This window comes from Hyla sarda, chromosome 2, assembly GCF_029499605.1.
Source record: "Hyla sarda isolate aHylSar1 chromosome 2, aHylSar1.hap1, whole genome shotgun sequence".
Lineage (NCBI taxonomy): Eukaryota > Metazoa > Chordata > Amphibia > Anura > Hylidae > Hyla > Hyla sarda.
In genome coordinates, this window is record NC_079190.1 from 247406652 (window position 1) to 247428351 (window position 21700).

General features: G+C 43.5%; 1 protein-coding gene across 1 annotated transcript in view; it reads right to left on the reverse strand.

Annotated features, from left to right (window-relative positions):
* The window catches only part of DOC2B (double C2 domain beta), a 740104-nt gene that overhangs the window by 555246 nt on the left and 163158 nt on the right, over positions 1 to 21700 (reverse strand). The gene's annotated exons all lie outside the window — the stretch shown is intronic.

Here is a 21700-nt window from a genome sequence, read left to right on the forward strand (position 1 = left end):
TGCCCAGCAGGACAGTGATTGATCGGTCATTCCGACTAATCAATCACATGATCGTGAGGTGGCGCCTGTGGCTTCCTGGTAGTTAAGGGCCCAGGGCATTCCTGTACGCCCGTGGGAATTCCTGTCCCCGCCGTGTCGGACAGCCCCATTCACCCTTTTTTTCCAGGTCGCCAGAGACCCGATTGACCCGGAATCGACGCAAATCGCCCGTCTGATTTGGCCGGCGATTTGCGGCGATTGCCGACACGGGGGTCTCAGGACCCCCCCAGGTGTTTGCAAGAGGTGCCTGATGATAGATATCAGCAGTCAACACGGTCCGATCCCCACCCGGTGCGTGGCGGGGACCGAAATTACCACGGGCATACAGGTACGCCCTGGGTCCTTAACTACCAGGAAGCCAGGGCGTACCTGTCACGATGCCGGCTGGCAGGAGGTGGATCCTCTGTGCCAGAGAGGGATTGGCGTGGACCGTGCTATTGGACCGGTTCTAAGTCACTACTGGTTTTCACCAGAGCCCGCCGCAAAGCGGGATGGTCTTGCTGCGGCGGTAGTGACCAGGTCGTATCCACTAGCAACGGCTCAACCTCTCTGACTGCTGAAGATAGGCGCGGTACAAGGGAGTAGACAGAAGCAAGGTCGGACGTAGCAGAAGGTCGGGGCAGGCAGCAAGGATCGTAGTCAGGGGCAACGGCAGGAGGTCTGGAACACAGGCTAGGAACACACAAGGAAACGCTTTCACTGGCACAATGGCAACAAGATCCGGCGAGGGAGTGCAGGGGAAGTGAGGTATAAATAGGGAGTGCACAGGTGAACACACTAATTAGAACCACTGCGCCAATCAGCGGCGCAGTGGCCCTTTAAATCGCAGAGACCCGGCGCGCGCGCGCCCTAGGGAGCGGGGCCGCGCGCGCCGGGACAGGACCGACGGAGAGCGAGTCAGGTACGGGAGCCGGGGTGCGCATCGCGAGCGGGCGCCACCCGCATCGCGAATCGCATCCCGGCTGGAGGCAGTATCGCAGCGCACCGGGTCAGTGGATCTGACCGGAGCGCTGCAGTAGCGAGAGTGTAGCGGGCGCTCCAGGGAGGAGCGGGGACCCGGAGCGCTCGGCGTAACAGTACCCCCCCCCTTGGGTCTCCCCCTCTTCTTAGAGCCTGAGAACCTGAGGAGCAGACTTTTGTCTAGGATATTGTCCTCAGGTTCCCAGGATCTCTCTTCAGGACCACAACCCTCCCAATCGACCAAAAAAAAAGTTTTCCCTCTGACCTTCTTGGAGGCCAGTATCTCTTTTACAGAGAAGATGTCCGAGGAGCCGGAAACAGGAGTGGGAGAAACAAGTTTGGGAGAGAAACGGTTGATGATGAGTGGTTTAAGAAGAGAAACGTGAAAGGCATTAGGAATACGAAGAGAAGGAGGAAGAAGAAGTTTGTAAGAGACAGGATTAATCTGGCACAAAATTTTGAAAGGACCAAGATAGCGTGGTCCCAATTTGTAGCTAGGGACACGGAAGCGGACATATTTAGCGGAGAGCCATACCTTGTCTCCAGGAGAAAAAATGGGGGGAGCTCTTCTTTTCCTATCAGCAAACTTCTTCATGCGTGATGAAGCCTGTAAGAGAGAATTTTGGGTCTCTTTCCATATGGTGGAAAGATCACGAGATATTTCATCCACAGCGGGCAAACCAGAGGGCAAGGGAGTAGGGAGGGGGGGAAGAGGGTGACGGCCGTACACCACGAAAAATGGGGATTTGGAGGAAGATTCAGAGACTCTGAAGTTATACGAGAATTCGGCCCATGGTAGAAGATCTGCCCAGTCATCCTGGCGGGAGGAAACAAAATGCCGTAAATAATCACCCAGGACCTGGTTAATTCTTTCTACTTGCCCATTGGATTGAGAATGATATGCAGAAGAAAAGTTTAATTTAATCTTGAGTTGTTTACAGAGAGCCCTCCAGAATTTTGACACGAATTGGACGCCTCTATCCGAGACGATCTGCGTGGGCAACCCGTGAAGACGAAAAATATGTACAAAAAATTGTTTAGCCAACTGAGGCGCTGAAGGAAGACCAGGAAGAGGGATGAAATGTGCCATCTTGGAGAATCGATCAACGACCACCCAAACAACAGTGTTGCCATGGGATGGGGGTAAGTCTGTAATAAAGTCCATACCAATCAGAGACCAAGGTTGTTCGGGGACAGGCAGAGAATGAAGAAGACCAGCGGGCTTCTGGCGAGGAGTCTTATCCCGGGCACAGACAGTGCAGGCTCGCACAAAATCCACAACATCAGTCTCCAGAGTCGGCCACCAATAGAAACGAGAGATGAGTTGCACGGATTTCTTGATGCCCGCATGACCTGCGAGATGGGAGGAGTGACCCCATTTGAGGATTCCGAGGCGTTGGCGTGGAGAAACGAAGGTCTTCCCTGGAGGAGTTTGCCTGATGGAGGCTGGAGAAGTGGAGATCAGGCAGTCAGGGGGAATGATGTGTTGCGGAGAGAGCTCTACTTCCGAGGCATCCGAGGAACGAGAGAGAGCATCGGCCCTAATGTTCTTATCGGCAGGCCGAAAGTGAATTTCAAAATTAAATCGGGCAAAGAACAGAGACCACCTGGCCTGGCGAGGATTCAGCCGTTGGGCAGACTGGAGATAGGAGAGGTTCTTGTGATCGGTGTAAATAATAACTGGAAATCTTGATCCCTCCAACAGATGCCTCCATTCCTCAAGTGCTAATTTAATGGCTAGAAGCTCTCGATCCCCGATGGAGTAGTTCCTCTCAGCCGGAGAGAAGGTCCTAGAAAAAAAACCACAAGTAACAGCATGCCTGGAAGAATTTTTTTGTAGAAGGACCGCTCCGGCTCCTACTGAGGAGGCATCAACCTCCAATAGGAAGGGTTTAGATGGGTCAGGTCTGGAGAGCACGGGAGCCGAAGAAAAGGCAGACTTGAGCTGTTTACAGGCGTCTTCCGCTTGAGGAGGCCATGACTTAGGATTGGCATTCTTTTTGGTTAAAGCCACGATAGGAGCCACAATGGTGGAAAAATGTGGAATAAATTGTCTGTAATAATTGGCGAACCCCAAAAAACGTTGGATAGCACGGAGTCCGGAGGGGCGTGGCCAATCTAAGACGGCAGAGAGTTTGTCTGGATCCATTTGTAGTCCCTGGCCAGAGACCAAGTATCCTAGGAAAGGAAGAGATTGACATTCAAACAGACATTTCTCCATTTTGGCATAAAGTTGATTGTCACGAAGTCTCTGAAGAACCATGCGGACATGCTGGCGGTGTTCTTCTAGGTTGGCAGAAAAAATCAGGATATCGTCCAGATATACAACAACACAGGAATATAAGAGATCACGAAAAATTTCATTAACAAAGTCTTGGAAGACGGCAGGGGCGTTGCACAGGCCAAAGGGCATGACCAGATACTCAAAGTGTCCATCTCTAGTGTTAAATGCCGTTTTCCATTCATCCCCCTCTCTGATGCGGATGAGATTATAAGCACCTCTTAAGTCCAGTTTGGTAAAGATGTGGGCACCTTGGAGGCGATCAAAGAGTTCAGAGATGAGAGGTAGGGGGTAGCGTTTTTTTACCGTGATTTTATTAAGGCCGCGGTAGTCAATGCAAGGACGTAGGGAGCCATCTTTTTTGGACACAAAGAAAAATCCGGCTCCGGCAGGAGAGGAGGATTTGCGGATAAAGCCCTTTTTTAAATTTTCCTGGATGTACTCAGACATAGCAAGAGTCTCTGGGACAGAGAGAGGATAAATTCTGCCCCGGGGTGGAGTAGTGCCCGGGAGGAGGTCAATCGGACAGTCATAAGGCCTGTGAGGAGGTAAAGTCTCAGCTTGTTTTTTGCAAAAAACATCCGCAAAGTCCATATAGGCCTTAGGGAGACCGGTTACAGGGGGAACCACAGGGTCACGGCAGGGAGTACTGGGAACCGGTTTAAGGCAGTCCTTGGAACAAGAGGGACCCCAACTCTTGATCTCCAAAGTGGACCAATCCAGGGTTGGGGAATGGTGTTGAAGCCAGGGTAGTCCAAGGAGAATTTCGGAAGTGCAATTGGGGAGGACCAAAAACTCAATTTTCTCATGATGAGGTCCGATGCACATTAGGAGGGGCTCCGTGCGGAAACGTATGGTACAGTCCAATCTTTCATTGTTAACACAATTGATGTAGAGGGGTCTGGCGAGACTGGTCACCGGGATGTTGAACCTGTTGATGAGAGAGGCCAAAATAAAATTTCCTGCAGATCCGGAATCCAAGAAGGCCATAGTAGAGAAGGAGAAGGTAGAGGCAGATATCCGCACAGGCACAGTAAGACGTGGAGAAGCAGAGTTGACATCAAGGACTGTCTCACCTTTGTGCGGAGTCAGCGTACGTCTTTCCAGGCGGGGAGGATGGATAGGACAATCCTTCAGGAAGTGTTCGGTACCGGCACAGTACAGGCAGAGATTCTCCATGCGGCGTCGTGTCCTCTCTTGAGGTGTCAGGCGAGACCGGTCGACCTGCATAGCCTCCACGGCGGGAGGCACAGAAACGGATTGCAGGGGACCAGAGGAGAGAGGAGCCGGGGAGAAAAAACGCCTCGTGCGAACAAAGTCAATATCCTGGCGGAGCTCCTGACGCCTTTCGGAAAAACGCATGTCAATGCGAGTGGCTAGATGAATGAGTTCATGTAGGTTAGCAGGGATTTCTCGTGCGGCCAGAACATCTTTAATGTTGCTGGATAGGCCTTTTTTAAAGGTCGCGCAGAGGGCCTCATTATTCCAGGATAGTTCTGAAGCAAGAGTACGGAATTGTACGGCGTACTCGCCAACAGAAGAATTACCCTGGACCAGGTTCAACAGGGCAGTCTCAGCAGAAGAGGCTCGGGCAGGTTCCTCAAAGACACTTCGAATTTCCGAGAAGAAGGAGTGTACAGAGACAGTGACGGGGTCATTGCGGTCCCAGAGCGGTGTAGCCCATGACAGAGCTTTTCCAGACAGAAGGCTGACTACGAAAGCCACCTTAGACCTTTCAGTAGGAAACTGGTCCGACATCATCTCCAAGTGCAGGGAACATTGAGAAAGAAAGCCACTGCAAAATTTAGAGTCCCCATCAAATTTATCCGGCAAGGATAGTCGTAGGCCTGAAGCGGCCACTCGCTGCGGAGGAGGTGCAGGAGCTGGCGGAGGAGATGATTGCTGAAGCTGAGGTAGTAGCTGCTGTAGCATCACGGTCAGTTGAGACAGCTGGTGGCCTTGTTGCGCTATCTGTTGTGACTGCTGGGCGACCACCGTGGTGAGGTCGGCGACAACTGGCAGAGGAACTTCAGCGGGATCCATGGCCGGATCTACTGTCACGATGCCGGCTGGCAGGAGGTGGATCCTCTGTGCAAGAGAGGGATTGGCGTGGACCGTGCTAGTTGACCGGTTCTAAGTCACTACTGGTTTTCACCAGAGCCCGCCGCAAAGCGGGATGGTCTTGCTGCGGCGGTAGTGACCAGGTCGTATCCACTAGCAACGGCTCAACCTCTCTGACTGCTGAAGATAGGCGCGGTACAAGGGAGTAGACAGAAGCAAGGTCGGACGTAGCAGAAGGTCGGGGCAGGCAGCAAGGATCGTAGTCAGGGGCAACGGCAGGAGGTCTGGAACACAGGCTAGGAACACACAAGGAAACGCTTTCACTGGCACAATGGCAACAAGATCCGGCGAGGGAGTGCAGGGGAAGTGAGGTATAAATAGGGAGTGCACAGGTGAACACACTAATTAGAACCACTGCGCCAATCAGCGGCGCAGTGGCCCTTTAAATCGCAGAGACCCGGCGCGCGCGCGCCCTAGGGAGCGGGGCCGCGCGCGCCGGGACAGGACCGACGGAGAGCGAGTCAGGTACGGGAGCCGGGGTGCGCATCGCGAGCGGGCGCCACCCGCATCGCGAATCGCATCCCGGCTGGAGGCGGTATCGCAGCGCACCGGGTCAGTGGATCTGACCGGAGCGCTGCAGTAGCGAGAGTGTAGCGAGCGCTCCGGGGAGGAGCGGGGACCCGGAGCGCTCGGCGTAACAGTACCCATACGCCCTGGGTCCTTAAGGGGTTAAAGACCGGCAAAGAGTCAAGCAAAAGACAAGAATTAGAGGAAGATGAACACTCTAGTTTGCGCTCACCTAGACGTCTATCTAAACGGACAGCTAACATCATGGCTAGGTCAAGGGTGTCAGGAGAGGGGTAAATCACCAGCATGGCTTTTAAGGTGTCGGATAATTTCAATCTAAACTGACAATCCAAAGCTGGAGTGTTCCACCAATAAGCCACACACCACTTTCTAAAGTCTGTGCAATACTCCTCAACGGGTCTGTGACCTTGCTTTAATGTACACAGCTGAGATTCAGTAGAAGCAGCACGGTATGGTTCTGCATACAAGAGCCCCAATCCTGCAAACAGTGAATCCACGGAAGTCAATTCAGGGGCATTGGGACCAAGGGAAAATACCCATTCCAGGGGACCCCTTGCAGAAGAGACATAATAATTCCCACTCTCTGGGCTTCAGTGCCAGAAGAGTAAGGTCTCAGTACAATTTACCTTTGGCTAGGGGATAAAATGTCTCAGGGCTGGAGTACCCCTTTAAAGTTACTGGAGACTTAGATGCTTTGTCTAAAAGTGGCGGAGTCTGAGCAATGGACTCAAGAAACGATAGAGTCTGAAGTCCATGAGTGAGAGGAAGCCATATGAGAAATTCTCTGAAGCTGAGACTGAGGTGAAAGCCAATGAAAGGTCCTCTGAAGCTGCATAGATATGAACATTTATTTATCATGCAACCTATCTAATAAAGCTGACGAGGGGCTGGACTTGCATAAAGAACTCTTGTTTGCCTGCTGAATTAAGAAGAAACGTGTCCTGTGGCTGTGTCAAGGACGATCCCAGAGCTATCCCCAGGGTGAAATCCTTACAATATATGTAACAAATTGATTTTAAACTCGGTCATATCCCAGTGAGTCAGGGGTGATACCTTGTGACATCTCGGTCTGACATATCAGGGCCTTTTTCTGATATATGTATATAGATATGATTCATATGATACTATAGTACTTCTACCTTATATAATAGGCTTTTTTTAAAGTATTAGTAAAGTTTATGTTTTGGGGGGTTCGTTTTGATTTTCTCACTGAAAGTTTGAAAGCAATTATAAAAAAAATGATCAATTTTTAAATATTTATTTGAAAAATTGTTTGTGTCAGTTACAGTGTAGATATATTAAACAACTTTGTATTTGCATTCACTTCCAGGCAATGGAAGAGAGAGGTGATAACTATAAAAGCAAGTACACTAAGCAATTGTTTGAGCTAGTGATTGTGTGTCTGTCTACAAGAGTGTGAAGTATACAAGTGAGTGTAAGTATAAAAGTGAGAGGGACTTAAAATTAAGGGACTTTAAATTCAGGGAGTTTACTTGAAACATTTGATTGTTTTTTTTTACTGTTAATTTTTGCAATCCCCAAATCTAGTATGGCCTCCATGTTGGAAAATGCAGTCCAGTGTGCATCTTGCACAATGTATGCAATCTTTGAACAGCAGTTTGAGGGTGTATATTGTTGTGCGAGATGTGTGCCAGTTGTTTATTTTGAAGCCCAGATCCTGGATCTAGAGGAGCAACTGGAAACATTGAGACGCATTAAGGGAGGATTGTGGGGGAGGATTGTGGGACGGTGGTGCAGGACAGTCAGGCAGCGAGCTGGGTTACAGTTATAAAACAGGGTAGAGGAAAAAGTGTGAGAGAGGCTAGTCCTGAACTGGCACACCCCAGCAAGTTTTCCCGGTTGGCAGATGAGGGGGCTGCCATTTCAGAGCTAGCAGTACTGCAGCAGGACCCTGCCTCTGACCCCCAGGGGGTGTCTGCTCCAGTAAGGAGGGAGGAAGGAGTGCAGACAGGTACTGGTAGTGGGGGACTCAATTATTAGGGGGACAGGGCGATCTGTCACAAAGACTGGGACCGCCATAGAGTGTATTGTCTTCCTGGTGCTCGAGTTCGTCACATCGCGAATTGGGTTGACAGGTTGCTGGGTGGTGTTGGAGAGGACCCAGCAATCATGGTACATATTGGCACCAATGACAAAGTAAGAGGTAGTTGGAGTGTCCTTAAAAATGATTTCAGGGACTTAGGCCGCAAGCTTGGAATGGACCTCCAAGGTAATATTTTCTGAAATATTACCTGTACCACGAGTCACACCAGAGAGGCAGCAGGAGATTAGGGAGGTAAACAAGTGGCTCAGAAGCTGGTGTAGGAAGGAGGGTTTGGGTTCATGGAGAACTGGGCTGACTTCGCTGTCAGATACCGGCTCTACCGTAGGGACGGGCTGCATCTCTATGGGGAGGGTGCAGCTGTGCTTGGGGAGAAGATGGCTAGAAGGGTGGAGGAGTGTTTAAACTAGGGACTGGGGGGGAGGGAACCTAAAATGTAGAGGAGGAATATAGTGTAGATAGAGAGGGGGCCTTATTAATATACCTGGGGTGGAGCGGAGGGAGGGCTTAGAATAGTTAATAGGGATAGGCTTCATAGGAAGAAAAAACATACACCTTTGAATTGTATGTTGGCTAATGCTAGAAGTCTGTCCATTAAAACAGAGGAACTGGAGTGGTTGATATCTGAGGAAAATTATGACATAGTGGGTATAACAGAGACTTGGTTGGACGATAGCTGTGACTGGGCGGTCAACATACAGGGATATAGTCTATTCAGGAAGGATCTGACAAAATGGAAATGTGGAGGAGTTTGCCTCTATGAGAAATCAAGTCTGAAGGCCGCACTGCTGGAGGATATACGGGAGGGAAACAATAATGTGGAGTCATTATGGGTAGAAATATATGGAGATGAAAATAAAAAAAATTCTGATAAGGGTTTTCTATAAGCCACCAAATATAATGCAAGAGCCAAATAAATAAGGCAGCAAATCAGAATGAGGTGACAATAATGGGGGACTTTAACTCTCCTGATATAGATCTGTGAATCTCATAAAGGAAACAGGTTTCTGACTATAGCTAAAGACAATTATCTGTCCCAAATGGTGCAGGGACCGACCAGAGGGGGCGCCCTTTTAGACTTAATATTAACCAATAGACCTGACAGAGTAACTAATGTGCAAGTAGAAGGACACCTAGGAAATAGTGATCATATTATAATACATTATGGCTTGTTCTTCAATAAGGCAATCTCTCGAGGTGCCACAAAAACAATGAACTTTAGGAAGGTAAAGTGTAATCAACTCAGAGAAGCCCTTAACAATATAAATTGGGATAATGTCCTCAAAAACAAGAATACCTACACTAAATGGGAGACTTTTAAAAATATCTTAAATTCTCACTGTAAGACATATATATTATGGTAATAAAAAAGGGTCAGAAATAAAAGAAAACCAATATGGATGAATAAAAATGTTAAGGGGACAATAAATAACCAAAATAAAGCATTTAAATTACTAAAACAGAATGGCAGTGAGGAAGCATTAAAAAGCTATAGAGAAAATGTAAAATATGTAAAAAACAGATAAAAGCCACAAAAATAGAGATAGAAAGACTCATTGCCAAAGAGAGTAAAACGAACCCCCAAATGTTTTTTAACTATATAAATAACAAAAAGGTTAAAAATGAAAGTGTTGGCCCTTTAAAAAATGATGAGGAGGAAATTATAAACGGGGATCAGGAAAACAAATTCTTCTTCACTGTATTCACAGAGGAAAATGAAATGCCAGGTGAAATACAGCGAGATAAGGTAAACTCTCCAGTACAGGTCACCTGTCTAACCTAGGAAGAAGTACAGTGCCGCCTACAAAAAATTCTAAATAGACAAATCCCCAGGTCCAGATGTCATTCACCCCTGTGTTCCAAAGGAATTAAAGGGGTATTCCAGGCAAAAGCTTTTTATATACATCAACTGGCTCCGGAAAGCTAAACAGATTTGTAAATTACTTCTATAAAAAAATCTTAATCCTTCCAATAGTTATTAGCTTCTGAACTTTTCTGTCTAACTGCTCAATGATGATGTCGCGTCCCGGGAGCAGTGCATGATGGGAGAATATCACTTGCATGATGGGAAAATATCCCCATAGGAGCTGGACAGCTCCCGGGACGTGAGTCATCAGAAAGCAGTTAGACAGAAAACAGCAACTCAACTTCAGAAGCTAATAACTATTGGAAGGATTAAGATTTTTTAATAGAAGTAATTTACAAATCTGTTTAACTTTCCGGAGCCAGTTGATATATATAAAAAGTTTTTGCCTGCAATACCCCTTTAAGTAATGTAATAGACAGACCCCTATTTTTAATATTCAGGGACTCTATAGTAACAGGGACTGTTCCCCAGGACTAGCACATAGTAAATGTGGTGCCAATATTTAAAAAGGGGTCAAAAGGTGACCTCGGGAATTATAGACCTGTTAATTTAACCTCCATTGTATATAAATTGTTTGAGGGTTTTCTAAGGGATGCTATTTTGGAGTATCTTGATAAAAATAAATGTATGTATCAGCATGGCTTTATGAGGGATCGGTCATGTCAAACTAACCTGATCAGCTTTTATGAGGAGGTGAGCTCCAGACTGGACCAGGGTCAATCACTGGATGTCGTATATCTGGATTTTTCCTAAGCATTTGGGTGGGTGGTTATTAATGGCACTAATTCTGATTGGGTGACTGATAGTAGTGGGATACCACAGGGGTCAGTCTTGGGTCCTGTTCTAGTTAATATATTTATTAATGACCTTGTAGAGGGGTTGAATAGTAAAATAGAAATCTTTGCAGACGATAGTAAACTCTGCAAAGGGGTAAACACAATAGAGAACAGGGCACTGTTACGAATGGACCTGGATTGGTTGGAAGTTTGGGCTGAGAAGTGGCATATGAGGTTCAACACTGATAAATGTAAGGTAATGCACATGGGGAGGAAAAATCCAGACTGGGATTATGTATTAAATGGGAGAACACTTGGGATGACTGACATGGAAAAGGACTTTGAAGTCTTGGTTAATAGTAAATTTTGCTGTAGTGACCAGTGTCGGGCAGCTGCTTCCAAGGCAAATAAAATCATGGGGTGCATCAATAGGGGCAAAGATGCCCACGACAAGGAAATAATTCTACAGCTGTACAAATCACTAGTCAGACCACACATGGAATACTGTGTACAGTACTGGGCACCAGTGTACAAGAAAGATATAGTGGAGCTGGAGAGGGTTCAAAGACGGGCAACCAGAGTAATACGGGGAATGGGAGGACTACAGTACCCAGAAAGATGATCAGAATTAGGGTTATTTAGTTTAGAAAAAAGAAGGCTTAGGGGGAGACCTAATAACTATGTATAAATATATCAGGGGGCAGTACAGAGATCTCTCCCATGATCTATTTATACCCAGGACTGTATCTATAACAAGGGGACATCCTCTACATTTAGAGGAAAGAAGGTTTCTACACCAGCACAGATGGGGGTTCTTTATTGTAAGAGCAGTGAGGCTGTGGAATTCTCTGCCTTAGGATGTGGTCATGGCAAACTCTGTAAAAGAATGTAAAAGGGGTCTGGATGCAGTTTTGGAGAATAATAACATTACAGGTTATGTATACTAGATTTATAGGGACAGAACGTTGATCCAGGGATTTATTCTGATGCCTTATTTGGAGTCGGGAAGGAATTTTTACCTCTAAGATGAGTGGTTTTTGCCTTCCTCTGGATCAACTCAGTAGGGACTCATTAGGGTTATAGTTTTAACTTGATGGACTCCAGTCTTTTTTCGACCTTATGAACTATGTATCTATGTAAATTCATAAAAACTACAATTTAACCCCTTAATGACCAAGCCCATTTTCACCTCAAGGACCAGGCCAATTTTATTTTTGCATTTTCGTTTTTTCCTCCTCGCCTTCTAAAATCCATAACTCCTTTATATTTCCATGTACAGACCCATATAAGGGCTTCTTTTTTGTGTGACCAATTGTACTTTGTAATGAAACCTCTCATTTTACCATAAAATGTACGGCGAACCCCAAAATTTATTTTTTAGGGAGGAAATTTAAATGAAAACCAAAATTTTGCACATTTTGGAGGGTTTTGTTTTCACACTGTACCCTTTACGGTGAAAATGATAGGTGTTCTTTATTCTGTGGGTCAATACGATTAAAATGATACCCATGGCTAGATAATTTTTGTACCGCTTAAAAAAAATCTAAACCTTTTTGTACAAAATCAGTAATCTTAAATTGCCCTATTTTGACCAGCTATAACTTTTTCATTTTTCCGTATATAGGGCAGTATGAGTGCTCATTTTTTGTGCCATCATCTGTACTTTTTTTAGATACCACATTTGCATATATAAAACTTTTAGATAATTTTTTAATAATTTTTTTGAATAAAATGTGACAAAAAAGCAGGATTTGTGGACTTTTTTTACGTTTACGCCATTCACCGTACGGGATCATTAACATTATATTTTGATAGTTTAGACATTTACGCATGCGGCGATACAAATATGTTTATTAAAAAAAATGTTTACGTTTGGTTGGTAAAATGGGAAAAACAGACAATTTTCATTTTTATTGGGGGAGGGGATTTTTCACTTTTTTTAAACTTTTTATTTTTAAATTTTTCAACTTTTTTTTTACACTTTTTATGTCCCATAGGGGACTATCTATAGCAATCGTTTGATTGCTAATACTGTGCAGTGCTATGCATAGGACACAGCACTGCTCAGTATTATCGGTGATCTTCTGCTCTGGTCTGCTCGATTGCAGACCAGAGCAGAAGACCCCGGGAGACAGCCGGAGCTAGGTAAGGGGACCTCTGGCTGTCATGCTGGATGATCGGATCCCCGCGGCAGCGATGCGGGCGATCCGATCATCCAATCAAAGTGCCGCAATGCCGCAGATCAATACAGATCATGGCATCGGAGGGGTTAATGGCGGACATCCGCCCGATCGCGGATGTCGGCCATTACCGGCGGGTCCCCGGCTGCTGCTAGCAGCCGGAACCTGCCGTGTATGACGCAAGCACCCTTCCGATGCTCGCGGGCATACACAGGATGTAAATGTACGTCCTGGTGCGGGAACATACATTTACGTCCGTGGTCATTAAGGGGTTAAGGACATGGAATTTGTAGGACTTTTAAGGACTTCAACTGTATAACTTCATCTGATTATGAACTACTGAGGTTAGATTTAAAGGGGTATTCCAGTAAAAAAAAAATTATATCAACTGGCTCCAGAAAGTTAAACATATTTGTAAATTACTTCTATTAAAAAATCTTAATCCTCCCAATAATTATCAGCTGCTGAAGTTGAGTTGTTCTTTTCTGTCTGGCAACAGTGCTTTCTGCTGACATCTCTGCTTGTCTCAGAAACTGCACAGAGTAGAAGAGGCTTGCTATGGAGATTTGCTTTTACTCTGGACAGTTCCCGAGACAGGCTTAATCAGAGAGCACGTAGAAAAGAACAACTGAACTTCAGCAGCTCATAAGCACTGAAAGGATTAAGATTTTTTAATAGAAGTAATTTACAAATCTGTTTAACTTTCTGGAGCCAGTTGTGATATAATATATATATATATATATATATATATATATATATATATATATATATATATATATATATATTGTTATTTCCTGGATAACCCCTTTAATTTCTCATATGGGCATAATTTTTTGTGTTTTATCACTTTAAGAATAAGGTGTACAGAAGGCAGCTGTAATCAGTAGAGGAACCTCAAACTAAATGTTTAAGTTTCATGCTGCGGCACCACAGGAAAATAGATGTAGTTTCCATTTAAAGTTCCCTGTCAGCAGTCTGGTTTTTAAGTAAATGAAGCTCAAGTGCCCAGGGAGTATTCCACAGCATGGCAAGAGTCCGGGGTTATGCCTGAAGTAGTAAGTACCATATGTTAGGTCTAATCTACTGTATTTCATATACCAATTGCAGAATTACTGTAGTATATATTTTAGTTGACATCCCAGATCCTTACCTTATGTTTTTGTAGCTTGAAACAGCAGGTAGCATCATGGTTGTGGTATTTTAATGGCCTTGTGCAAAGATGGCTGTCGTTTCTTCTCATCAGAGACTCCGCTCATTTTGAGATGTCATTGGAATGCATACGTGCCACAATGACGTCACAAAATGGGTGGAGCCTCCAACTCAGTCTTAGAAGTCAAGAAATAGTTTTAGTCCTTTCAGAAATCTTTTAAACTTTTACATGCCCATAAAGTAACATTACCAGAAACACCCACACCCCGGTAAAGCTTAAACTTCAGCAAAAAGAGTAAGGAAAACGAAATATATTATGATCCCATCAGTAGTATTATATACATCTCTGAGTGCCATGCTATAGTTATGTATTGTAAAAAGATAAGCAATGAATGCGAGGCCTAATACTTTTCTTACCTTCATGCCCCACTTGTGTTTTTTGCTAAAAATAAGACATTTATATTGTACCTGTCCCTTTAGAAATGTCACAGAGACATGTCAAATGTTTTCATCTGTCAAGGTTTTGGTGCTGAGATCCCCACCAATCAGGAGGACAAGAGGGGATAAGCGGACGGTAGCGTGCTTTCCTCCCCAGTGCCCAACAATATTAGTCTCGCTACACCCCTAGGCTAGGTTTTTCACACAGGTTTCTTCTGATGTTTCTTTGGAAAACTTCTACTGCAGTTTTTGAGCAAATGTCAGCGGATCCAGAAGAAAGGAGAAGTATTTCCTTATATAAAGTAAGAAGTCCTTCCTTTATATTTCCCATTCCCTTCAAATACACTACTGGCTTTGGCTCAAAAACTGTAGTGGCAGGTTTCCAAAAAACACCAGAAAAAAATCTGTGTGGAAACCTAGCCTTAGACTTATAATGGAGCAGCAAGACTACTGCGATTACTGAGAGACGGAAAGCAATGCACGCTACTGTGCACTTATACCCGCTCTCATTCGCGTGATCAATGGGGGTCTCTGCACTGAGACCCAGACCAATCAAAACTTTTGTATATATATATATATATATATATATATATATATATATATTACCCATAGCAACAATCAGATTCCAGCTTTAAATTTTCAGAGGCCTTTAAAAAAAAAATCAAAGTAGCAATCTGAACAACTGCTCCACTGTATCTCCTTCTTCATCTTTATTTTTCCTAAAACAATATGAAATGCCACTGTACACTAAAAGTGGACACAGAAACAAGCTAAAGCATTTTTAAACCTTTACAGCTTCTTATTCATGCTAGTCCTTCAGAATATGCAATACCTAGGCCATGCTGCATTTTAACCCCTTAAGGATCGGGGGTTTTCCGTTTTTGCACTTTCGTTTTTTGCTCCTTGCATTTAAAAAATCATAACTCTTTCAATTGCATAAAAATCCATATGATTGCTTATTTTTTGCGCCACCAATTCTACTATGTAATGACGTCAGTCATCTTGCCCAAAAGTCTACAGTGAAACGGAAAGAAAAATCATTGTGCGACAAAATTGAAAAAAATTAATAAACCCGCTGTTTTGTAACTTTTGGGGTCTTCCGTTTCTACGTGGTACATTTTTCGGTAAAAATAACACCTTATCTTTATTCTGTAGGTCCATACGATTAAAATGATACCCTACTTATATAGGTTTCATTTTGTTGTACTTCTGGAAAAAATCATAACTTCATGCAGGAAAAAAAATTGTCATCTTCTGACCCCTATAACTTTTTTTATTTTTCCGCATATGGGGCGGTATGAGAGCTTATTTTTTGCACTGTGATCTGAAGTTTGCATTGATAGGACTTATTGATCGCTTTTTATTCATTTTTTCATGATATGAAAAGTGACCAAAAATGCACTATTTTGGACTTTGGAATTCTTTTGCGCGTACGCTATTGACCATGCGGATTATTTAATGATATATTTTTATAAATCAGACATTTCAGCACGCAGTGATACCATATATGTTTATTTTTATTTTTATTTACGCTGAGTTTTTTTTTATATGGGAAAAGGGGGGTGATTCAAACTTTTAATAGGGAGGTGTTAAATGATCTTTATTCACTTTTTTTTCACTTTTTTTTTGCAATGTTATAGCTCCAATAGGGACCTATAACACTGCACACACTGATCTTTTACATTGATCAGTGGTTTCTCATAAGAAACCAGTGATCAATGATTCTGCCGCTTGACTGCTCATGCCTGGATCTCAGGCACTGAACAGTCATTCGGCGATCGGACAGTGAGGAGGCAGGTAGGGACCCTCCGGCTGTCCTGTAAGCTGTTCGGGATGCCGCGATTTCGCCGCGGCTATCCCGAACAGCCCACTGAGCTAACTGGCAGTTTTTACTTTCACTTTTAGCCGCGTGGCTCAGCTTTGAGCGCGCGGCTAAAGGGTTAATAGCGCACGGCACTGCGATCAGTGCCGCGCGCTATTAGCGGCGGGTCCCGGCTTCACTATGACGTTGGGCCCGCCGTGATATGATGCGGGGTCACCGTGGGAATTAAGGGGTTAAAAATAACACCACAATGCAAAAAAATGCAGTGAAGGACATCAAAATGGTCAAAAAATGCTGTGCTCAACACCATTCTTACTTATGGTCCATCTTCTTTGATACTCTTGGATTTGATACTCTTGGCCTCCTCAATAAACATTACATATATGTGACTTTGCTTTTCTCTCTTTTTATGTTTCTATGGATTATTCCATTAATCTCAATCAATATCTACCAAGATGGATTTCTACCTCTGATGATGTCTTTTCCTTCTATTCAGCATTTCTCTACTTAAGTGTACCTTGGAGGATGGCTGGCATAGGAATAGTATTGCATGACAGAGTTTTCTGATACCCTTGATAGAAGTTATCTAGAATGCCTCAATGTGATGTGGCATAAATATCACCACCAATATGAATGTGATAGAAGAATCTTTATGTGAATTGCAGAAAGCAAATTACAGTTCGTTGCCATATGTTCCATCACAGAAAATCATTAGTACAAATGCGATAACCTTTAACAGGCATTTGGGAAGTTGAGCATTACCATATATTATAAAAAATATATATAATTAAAGTCTATTGCAACAAAAGAGTGAAGTTATAGTATGTGCTGTTACTGGAGGAATTAGAAACATATAAATGCTTTCTTTTTGAATTATACTCCCTCCATTGCCAACAACATAAGCAAAGCTATTACATGAGGTCAATAAACTTATCGGAGAAAACGCTATATATAAGAGCATTGGCCAGTTACTATGAACATAGGCAAGCATCGAATGTATAACTTAAAGGAAAACTGTCCCAAACCCAATACACTGGGTTATAGTGCAGGTGAACAGGAGTAAAGCAAGGGGTCACTTACTTAGATATGTCCTGTAGATCCAGAGATATGTCCCCCAGAAGATCCTAGTGAAGTGGAGTCACAGACAATGAGTATGTTAATTGAGCCGACAAAGCCCCGCCCCCTGTGCGCGATTCACAGAATTTAGCAGAGGATCTTCTGGGGGACATATCTCAGGACCTATTGGACATATTTAAGTAAGTGAACCCACATTGGACTCCTGTTCACCCGCACTATTGCCCAGTGTATTGGCTTTAGTGTGGGCGAACAGGCTAATAGTTTTCCTTTAGGGTCTATTCACACGTACAGGATTCTGCGCAGATTTGATTCAGATTTCAATCTAAACTGATTGACTGAACACAGCTTCAAATCTGCTCAGAATACTGTACATGTCAATAGGCCCCTAAGGATATAAATTGACATTTTGAGCTTGAGGGTCACTTTACAGATCCTTATTTTTGCTGCAGATTTAGGCTGGGTCCACACTACGTTTTGTCCCATACAGGAGCGCATACGGCAGGAGGGAGCTAAAACCTCGCGATCCCGTATGTCACCGTATGCGCTCCCGTATGCCATTCACTTCAATGAGCCGACCGGAGTGAAACGTTCGGTCCGGTCGGCTCATTTTTGCGCCGTATGCGCTTTTACAAACGGACCTAAAACTGTGGTCAACCACGGTTTTAGGTCCGGTTGTAAAAGCGCATACGGCGCAAAAATGAGCCGACCGGACCGAACGTTTCACTCCGGTCGGCTCATTGAAGTGAATGGCATACGGGAGCGCATACGGTCACATACGGGAGCGCGAGGTTTTAGCTCCCTCCTGCCGTATGCGCTCCCGTATGGGACAAAACGTAGTGTGGACCCAGCCTTAGCTGTCCATTGACTTCAATGGGTAGCAAAATCTGCTGCAACAAATTTGCAGCCAAAAAATTGCATGTGTGAACTGACCCTAAAACCGTATTAAAACTGCATCCAATAAATTATTGCACATGCAGATTTAGGATTACTTGTCATGATTTTATGACGTGGTACGTGGCCTTACGTTTCCAAGCAAATAATGTATGATAAAGCTGGATTCACACACAGTATTTTGGTCAGTATTCTAATCAGAATTAGGAATAACTTCAAAACTTAGAAAAAGGTGTAAATCTATGCTTTACAGTTTTATCTGCATTGGTTCCACTCCTGGTTTTCACAAAAAATACTGTCCCAAATATTGGTGGAGATTTATCAAAACCTGTCCAGAGGAAAAGTTGCTGAGTTGCCCATAGCAACCAATCAGATCCCTTCTTTCATTTTCCAGAGGCCTTGTCAAAAATGAAAGCAGTGATCTGATTTTGGTGTAGATTGTTGTTTATCTGTCAAGTTAAATAAAAACAAATGTGTGAAAAAAAATCCACACGTTTGGATGTTGCTACAGACTGGCAATGTATCAACAGCAATATCCATAACACTATTGGGTTATTGCAGATTTTGACCTCTGAATGTAATAAGTAAACAGAGTTAGTTAATATCCCAATGAAAGTTACCAAAATTTTGTAAAACAGACGATTTGGTTGTTTTTGCCTTCCTGACCACCTACACAGCCACAAGCAGGCCACAGGGCCCTAACACAGGGATAGAAATACCCCTTAAATGGGGGGAAACCCTCCTATCAACTTAAGGAGACCTACCTAGATTCTCAATGGGGAGCAACCTATCTTATAGGGGACCTAGCTACCTTTGGTTTAGCTAATTAATGTATAACTTCCACCTAACACACATACCTACACACTCCCTGTGTGGTGTACAAAAGGGGGCCAAAATTAATGTTCAGAACATAGTTGGGAAGTTTATGCAGATAGGGAAATATAAGGAGGGGACTGAAAAAGTAAGGAGCCTAAGATATATATCTGGCAGGTTCTGCAAAAGAATCATGGCTGGAAACAGTCTTCATGGGGGCCTGGGTCAGACGGAGAAGAAATAGTAAAATGAATGAGTCTGATCAGAGAAGGTGTCACCTATGAGTCACTTGATTGACTTAACTGCACTGTAATCACTTATATGGTCTGCACAGTCTGTGTAGTGCTAGTATCTACTGCTATATGGTTACTGTATAAGGGATTATTGGTCTGTGTTAAAGGGTACCTCTCATCAAAAAAACTTTTGATATATTACAGATTAATGTATGCAGAATAACTTTACAATTGCATGTTATTAAAAAAATATGCTTCTTTCTATTTAATTTTCCACTTTGAAGAAATTACCACTAGGGGTCTCCCTACCAGTCCTGGCAGCAAGCATTTCAGACTCATGCTGGAGTCCTAAACACTACGAGCTGCCAGTCTGCTTTGTTCACAAAGGAGAACACTCAGAGCTGCCAGCCTGCTTTGTTCACAGCCTGTTTGGCATGAGTCAGAAATGCTTGCTGACAGGACTGATCGGGAAAAATACAATAGAAAGAAGCATATTTTTCATTAACATGCTATTGGAAAGTTATTCAACATTCATTAATCTAAAATATATCAAAAGTTTATTTGATGAGAGGTACCCTTTAAGTGATTTTATTCAGTATAACTAAAATGCTAAAAAATAAAAAAAGTAAAATAAAAAAGTAAAAATAATAAAGTCTAAAACTGGTACTGTATGGGGCCATATCAATCACTGGCATCTGACAAATGGCCAAGACCACTTGTCAAAACACAGCTATGGGACACATTACTGTGAATAATGACCTTGTGCGGATACAATGAAAAAATGTTGAGCGTGGTCACCTAAGTATTAGTAAATCTGTTGGTTTAAGTTTTTGCTTTTTTTCAGCTTTAGATCATAGCAATCTTATGCGTAAAACATTCGTCTTCCTTTATTAACCTTAAAGTCTGTTCCTTTTTATCTCCTCACTAACAGGTTTTAGACTTTTTGTTAAAAAAAAAATGTCAAGTACTGTCATTTACATAACTGCAGAGCTCAATCAAGGTAGTGTAGCTTGTTAATTGTAAAGTGTTATTTAAACAAGGTAACACTTGATAGAAATGATGTGCCTGCAAACTCATTTTGACATACATTCATTTTCTATTCCTTCAGTGTAATGACCTGTTGCTAATCAAATAACAACATACTGTTACAAAAGAACTGTAAGTATGGTACATGATATATTATGGAGGGCAGGAATCATATAAAAGTACAGGGTAGAACGCATGTATATAGATTTACAAGATGTAACTGCACTTGCAATCAAATATGTGATTGACAATGGAGAACTAATATCTACCACTATATGTTCACTGTATGGGGGTAATTTTGGTCTTGGTATACTGTATTTTTTTTATTTAGAAAGGTAAAGTGGACTGACCTGCAGGTGGCACCTACCTAGTCAGGGTGCCTACATAATGGGGGAAACTACATGAAGGGACCTATCCATTACTAGAGTTGTGTAATTACCTGATGGGGGACATATCTACTCTTCCCCAACCGCCTTTTCTTCCCACTGTGCTGTGTGGGACACCAAGGGAAGCCTTATTACTGTTTTGGACACTAAAGGTGCTGACAAAGAGAAGAGCCCAAAATGTTTGTCCAGCAGGTACTGTGGAGATAAATCGTTACTGGAAGAAATCAACATGATAGTCTTGGTTGAATGGGGAGGAAGAAAAAGGAAAGTGAACAACTCTAATTAGAGAAGCAGTCATCTGATGTAACTGTATGGATTCACTTATAGGGTCTGCAGAGCCTGTTTTGAGCTGATATCTACCACTATATGGTCACTTTTGGGGTATTGGAATTTATTGGCAAAATTTGGCAGGATTTGGTCAGAAACAGTATGATGGTAATATGTATCATAATAAAATTTCTCCTTATATACTGATATCATTGGTAATATTGGCCTTGACTGGATTTGGTTAAAATATATACACTGCTCAAAAAAATAAAGGGAACACTTAAACAACACAATGTAACTCCAAGTCAATCACACTTCTGTGAAATCACACTGTCCACTCAGGAAGCAACACTGATTGACAATCAATTTCACATACTGTTGTGCAAATGGAACAGACAACAGGTGGAAATTATAGGCAATTAGCAAGACACCCCCAATAAAGGAGTTGTTCTGCAGGTGGTGACCACAGACCACTTCTCAGTTCCTATGCTTCCTGGCTGATGTTTTTGTCACTTTTGAATACTGGCGGTGCTTTCACTCTAGTAGTAGCATGAGACTGAGTCAACAACCCACACAAGTTGCTCAGTTAGTGCAGCTCATCCAGGATGGCACATCAATGTGAGCAGTGGCAAGAAGGTTTGCTGTGTCTGTCAGTGTAGTCTCAAGAGCATGGAGGTGCTACCAGGAGAAAGGCCAGTACATCAGGAGATGTGGAGGAGGCCGTAGCATCAGGATTGTTATCCCCACCTTTGTGCAAGGAGGAGCAGAAGGACCACTGCCAGAG